The sequence below is a fragment of the Semicossyphus pulcher genome, unplaced genomic scaffold, assembly GCF_022749685.1.
Source record: "Semicossyphus pulcher isolate SPU_LCO1_2020_fin unplaced genomic scaffold, fSemPul1.0.p SCAF_3, whole genome shotgun sequence".
Classification (NCBI taxonomy): Eukaryota; Metazoa; Chordata; class Actinopteri; order Labriformes; family Labridae; genus Semicossyphus; species Semicossyphus pulcher.
This window is the reverse complement of record NW_027211704.1, coordinates 6,194,347-6,201,413: the sequence shown is the minus strand read 5'-3', so window position 1 is coordinate 6,201,413 and position 7,067 is coordinate 6,194,347.

Here is a 7,067-nt window from a genome sequence, read left to right as displayed (position 1 = left end):
ATGTACATTAACTTAAGGAACGGACTTCGAGCATCAGCCAGTTACTAGAACGGGTTGAATATTGAGTGAGACCGGTTTAGTAAGGAGGTGAGATATGGTGGCACGTTGCCAATTAAAGCTTTATAAATAAATAAATATGATGCTAAAGGGAAGGGGTACCCACTGCATCACATTTCAAAGTGTTAGGCCACTGTCCAGGCTGTTGAATTTCACAGCTTGTGAGTGAGAACAGGCTTACAAATAGTCCCACACACAGCTTCCTAAAAGTGATGCCAAACCCTCTCTATCGCCCCCTGCAGTATAGGTTAGCCCGCCTCCTCCATGTTAACAGATGGGACATGAGTCAAATACATTTTTCTTAAACATGGTTTCTGTCATTATAGTTAGTTCTTATCCTGCTGATTTGTGTCCAAGTGTTCATTTTCTGACATGTTTACTTTTAATTAGTTATTTGATGATATAAAAATGGGACCTCATGATTGACAGCTCTGTCAATCCGGCTCCTGCAGCGTTCTGTTACCGAGTAGCAGAGCAGAACGGCGAGAGGAGACGTCACTAACACTAACATTACAGCCATTGAACTTTCCATAACCGTGAATATCTGCTTCAGACCAACACAAGAAGCTGCTCTGCTGCAGACTGAGCCCACCTGAGGACTCCAACACGTCAAGTCCACAAATTAAATGTGTGTTTTTGGTAGAGGAAGAGGCGGGACGTCAGTACTGCGACTCCACCAGCCAATCTCTACTGCGCAGTCTCTGGCTCCAAATGTGCAAGATGGCAGCGCCCACTCGGAGGGGATTTTGGCTTCCCTTTACAATGAGAGTAGGTGGAGATGTGTTGTCCATCTTTATATACAATCATTAGTCCCACAATAAAGATACTAAAGCTACAGAGCAGTAACAGCGACTCTGGCCATTGTTTATGTGCTGTGAGTAAGAAACTAAGAGCCTCTTCTGTCGGTGGATTCATTGAGGAGAGAAGCTGTTGTGATTTGATTTTAATCAGCCATTGAAAGTTAAGTGTGTAATTATCCATACATCTCAGCTCAACAGGCTTTTAATCTACCGTCCTGAATAAATGTACGGCCAGTCGACCAGCAGGGACATCGACTGTCTCACTGGACTGATTCATGTGTAAATAAACAGCCAATTGATCGTAGATTGTTTTGACACTGACAGGAATATATTACCGGAAGCTGCTGAGGCAGTTATTGATTAAGCCATTAATCTGCATCATCACCTCAGTTTTATCACCGAGGCTTAGACACACACTACAGACACATTTAGACATCTTAATGGAAGTCCTTGGTTTTATCGCTGTGTCCATCTGCCTCCCACATGCCCTCTCCCCCGCGTCCTCGCATTAATTGTTCACGACGTGAGGACGTAGTGAAGGAGAACAAACAAGGTTGACCTTTTCCAGGTGACTACGTCTCAGTGCTTCATCCTTTTGATGCATTGTGCACGAGCCCCAGGGCGGCAGGAAACTTGGAAGAGAGCTCGGGCTTTATCTTTTCATCCATCGGCAGCAGCTCATCCCGTGTTAAGTGATGGTAGAAAGGCTTGTTGTGGAAGTATGGAAACGGCTTTGGAGTGTATGTTTGAACACTGTCACAGCTGAGTCTTTGCTGTGACATTTATGATGCGGTGAAAGGGAAGAGTAAACAGCGAGGATGTTCCACTGAGTGAGGCGCAGCGGAGAACAAATGTGGCCCGTCTCCAGTCTTCTTCTGTTCCATTTACTTTCCAGCACTTTTTTGCTGCCTGAACCCGATCCATCTTCAAACTCTAAGTAGGCCATATGGAAGCCTATATTTATTTATAGTATATCACTAAAATAAGGCGCTCTCTCTCTGCTTTATATAAAGTTTCTTGCTACCCTTTTACTCTTGTTCTCTCTCCAGCAGTTGTGGTCAATCCCACTCTGATATATTCAGTCTATGTCGATATCATCAGTTGTTGACACAGGAATTGACAGAGAAGAAGTTGTAAGCAAAAGCAAGTAAAATGTCAGTTTACATATTTTTATGACACAAAGGTTCAGCAGGCTCGGCTCTGCTCTGAAAAGTGAGATGCCTTCTCTTTCTTAGTTCAGAGTTAGTTCTAGAGTTCAGTTTTCTTCTGTGAGGTGGCACATTAAACTAAAGGTTTGAGACCTCTTTACTTTGACACAGCATTATTTTTTTTATAGAATGGTTTTGCTATCTATATGTATATGTGTATGTGTGTAAACATGTAAAAAGTCCTGTTAGCAAGGTTAGAAGAATCAATGATTTTGTTACGTCCATCATTTTGCAAGGAACGTCAGCTCATCTGTGACGCCTCACAAAGGAGATAACGGCGCACAGCCTGACGTCACGAGCCAAAAACGCAGTTTACCCCGTCTACATGTCTCCGTGGAAACAGAGTTTCGAAAAGTCTTCACACTGGCTGGAGTTTTACAAAAGATCCGTTTTCGGTGACCTAAAACGGCGTTTATGTGGACGAAAGTCCAAAACGCAGAGAAAAAGCTACACTGGGGAGGTGCGGCTAATCAGGCACAGGTGAGACAATGAAGGGGCAGGTGAAAAGAAGGGCGGGGCACATAATCTAACACACAAAGACAGGAAGTAGAGCGTCACAGGGGTGTGAATAACAAAATAAAACAGGAAATAATGAATAACAAAATATAAATGAAATACCTAATTAAACAAGACTAACACATGATGGAACACCTGTAGTAAAACAGCATCTTATATCAGTGCCTTTGTGCTGTTTACACACAGCATCATTAATGTAACAAGGACATGACAAATAGAAGATGCATCCACATCCACATATTAATTTCACTGCTCCTTTAAATGTTCCCTGATGCCATATTTCAACGGCAGGTCATAACTACATCCTCCATTACAGTCTGCAGCAGCAGTGCTTCATACACATGTGGTACTGTGCCCAGAGTTTGATGAATGTAGGGTACATTGACCTCATTAGACCTCTAGTGACTCAGTATGAGGGATGCTGAGATCCATCTCATCCTGTCGCCTGGTGCGACCAGCTTTGCTCTTCCCTCATTCATTTTTTAATATGTTTGCTGTGCTGGATTAATTTATACACTTTAACACCCATCAATCACAGGGTGGTACGAGTCCCCACTGGGTGATTACAGTAAACACTTTTTTATTTATAAGGACTTGTGCACAGAGCGCTTACAGAACTTTTGTTGGGCTTTAAAAATTGCTCAATTTTGGATTAACTTCTCCTGATTGACACACATCAGTCACAGGCTGATGATTCTATAATGGATGAGAACATACTTTTGTTGCAAATGTCTCACTTTTTCAAGGGTAAATAAAAGTAAAAAAAGCAGTGGTCGAATTAATGTTTTAGTTAAATGCTAAGTTTGCAGAAGTGTTGCAATATAAATGACTATTGATTTGACATCTCTCTCTGTCCTCTATAGGAACAGGAAGTGGAAGCTTACGCTTTTCATCCCGCTGTGTTACAACATAGATTACTGTGAATCAGATAAGGATACAGATCCTGCAGATGCACAAATAAAACAACTGTACTCTTGATTAAAAAAAGAAGCTGTTTTGATAACCCATCTTCACTTATATCCGTGTTTCTCTCCCGTACAAGAAACAGCATTTGTGGATAACTGCCTGTGCCAGCCTGCCAGCCTGTGTTTTGGTGCAGTGGCTGAGCAGTTTGCTAGAAGCATGCATTGATGCTCATGGCTGCCCACGGCTGCTGTGTCCTCGGCTCACCTCTCACCCTCTCTATTCTGAAGGATATTTCAATGCTGCTGCCAAAAACTGTGACCAGGCGGTGGCAAATGCACATCATTCCTCTTTGGAGCTCCTGGCATGATCTCAAAAGCACTGACAAAGATAAACAGTTGTGAAATATCCTCAGGTTCTCTTCATAAGGAGCGTATAGGGGGGATTTACAGATTTATTTGGGCTGCTTAGAATAATGTCCTTCTAAATGAGGTGGACAAGAATCATTAAAAGATAAGCTAAACATAGCACATTCATTGCTTCTAGCATCAGTGTCTTTTTTTCTTATTCCTAACTTGTCAAATTCGGTAGCTCGGTCATGGCCCAAAACTTCAAGATCTGATGCTGTAGGTTCCTCATTAGCATAATTAGCTAATTGCTAGTTGTTTGGATGTGCCAGGTCAGGTGACATAAAGAGCTCTCTGGGTGGTGGTAGGGGATGTTGGGGTTAAATAAAGAGACTTTATTCCAGTAGAGCAGAGCTCGACAAACAATAACCAATGGTAACTTCTTGAAGTTGACTTAATTTAAGTTCAATAACATACTCAAGTTACACAAAAGTACATCAATAACAAACAGAACATTTTATTTATTTGAACCCCAAACATGATCTTTTTTCCAAAACTGAACAAATTGTTGTGGTGCCAAAACCAAACTGCAACTGTTTCGCAACATTAATCAAAATAACACAATTATTAATGTCCAAAACTCAAAAAAATGTTTAATCTCTGTCAGCGAGCTTTATTTTGAAAGTCTTAATGAGCATTGCTTATTTAGTGTCGCAACCTTGACTTTTTATTGAAGTCTAACTGGATGTTGCACATTAATTATAGTTAACTTGACGAGGGGCCATAAAAGTGAAAAACAGACGCTAGAGGAATACCAAGATGGTCATATTTTGAAGCACACTGGGCCACTGACCAAGCTTCTGTATTTCATGAGTGTGGGGTGACAGTGTGTTATTAAAGGGGACATACAGTATTTTAGCTATGCAATCAATTTTCTATTATTCTAATGTGTTTTTGAATCATGTTGGTAAAGTTTGTATTCATATTTTAATTTATTTTTAGGAGCCTCTCCTTCCTCCTGAAACGAACAAGCCGTTTTCCCATTCAAAGGTTAGACCTTGGTCACGATTGGCTGACAGTATTTGGAGTGACCGTGTAGCCCCTCACCCACGTGGGGGAGCAGCCGCACTGCCGCTCTGTCACTCCAAAGCTGTAGAAAACATGGCTGCTCTGGGGTCGGTTATTCGGCCTTATCTGTTCGAGCCAGAATCGGCAGAAGGTATCAGAATGGTAAGTTGAAATCTCGACAACGACTTGAATACAAGTTAGTGCAAGAAGGCAGCCTGAGGCGAATGACGATTGGTCGATTTCAGCGAAAGCAAGGTTCTACGTAGAAACCTGCAGCTGTTCTGAACGGCCCATTTCAGAGGCGACCTTTTTAAAAATGTCATTCTGGAAAAACACGGAATTATGCAGTTTTCACGTTTTCATTGTGAACAATAAACGCCCAAAAACGTGAAACCCATGCAACATGTGAGAAAATCCATTTAAAAGATATGGCCCCTTTAAGGCATGCCAAAGTAAGAAATGTTCATATACTACAAGTACTAGTACGTTTTTGATGGATGCATTCTTTTGTACAGCTTGTAAGTCTCCCATTTAGTGCAATATTACAAGAAATTGTTGTGCACCTTAGACTGAATCACAGAAGTTCAGTATTTCACAATAGCAAACAGAAAAAAATACACTTCACGAGAAAGCAAAGGCTGCTTTCAGGAAAAAGAGAACATGATGTGAAAAGTGGACGAAAGAGTGGAGAGAATCTTGACCCCAACCATCTCCATTCGTCAATGTCACGCCCACATCTCCTCACAATCCCCACCTCCATGACCTCAGCGACCGTCCTGCTTGTTGTTAACGCAGCCCGAGAGAAGCATCAGGTGTGGCTCCTTTTGAACTTTGGAACCCGACCCCTCTGTTTCCCACTCCTCCCCAAACCCTAATCCCCCCCACCCCCTGTAAGGCAGCAGCAGGCCATTACTCATTCAGAGCTTCCTGTCTGAGGGTTGGCTTACTTTTCTCTCTGTCCCGCTCGCTTCCTGTCTTTGTAGGTCAGAAACAGGCGGTAAGAAGAGACGGGTGGTAAATAAATAAATAAATAAATAGATAGATAAATAAAGGCTTCCTTTCCAAAACACAGTTCAACTATTTTACTCAACAATTAACTCATTAACTGGTGATGTTCATTCCGTGTCTGAGAAACAGTAGATTACTCTAATTTATTGCTAAAAAGATAAGTAGCTTGGTTTGTAGTCTCCTGTGCTGCAGACCTGTTTGTATGACCATGTAACTTTAATTGATTGTATTTCCACCATATTAGATGCAGCTGCAGTAAACCACTTTGTGACAAAACATTCACAAGATTGAACCATTGAAGCTGCACAGAAGCTACTAACCCTCCCCTCTTTAATGGCATTAGACTGACTACATACAGTGCACTGACTTTACAATGATAGATATCCCAATCTGACCTATCACAGTAAGTTTTGCAGACAAACCCAAGCAGGAGGCTGGATGTGAAAGTCACACATCGGTTCACAGGCCTCGGTGCTGTGGTTAGTTTTTTTTCTGTTTAAAATGCCAGGTCCAGTTAGCTGATGCACGGAAAGAAAGGCGATGCAGCCGCACTGAGGGCCATGCTTCCCAGCATCCCTCCCTCTCCCCGTTCCCGCCTCGGCGTCCAAGAGCTCGGGCCTCCGGCTGTGTAGCCATGACAACCAAATGAGGTAAATGGTTGCAAGAGAATCCTCATCACGACCACCACCCTCACAGGCCTCTTTCGCAGTGGTGCACCAACCTAGTGTGTGCAAAGTCTTTCGTGCATGCTGTTCCCCGTCCAAAGCAGCAGTTACTGTTCAGAATTGCAAATGTTTCCAGAAGTGATTCTTTGCTTATTTCTCTCTGGCATGTGTGTCGTGACTCTGCTTTCTTTCTAGCTGACATAGCACACCCTGAGGGGGATGTTTCAATCAGGGATCCTCTCACATCAGAATTCTTCAGGAAGCATATTATCGTTTAAGATCGCCTCATGATGTGAAAAAAGAAAATTACTGAATAAAATGTGGAGAAAAAATTATTAAGTATGAGGGATGTAAAAAGAAACACAAACCTCGGTCAACAGAAGTATTAACTCCTCTGTGCAGCGCCTCAGATGAGTTAAAGAACTTGACACTGCAAAAAAAGACACCATAGGCAGCCTGGAAAAAAGGATTCATAGGATAGGATTGCAACGCCAT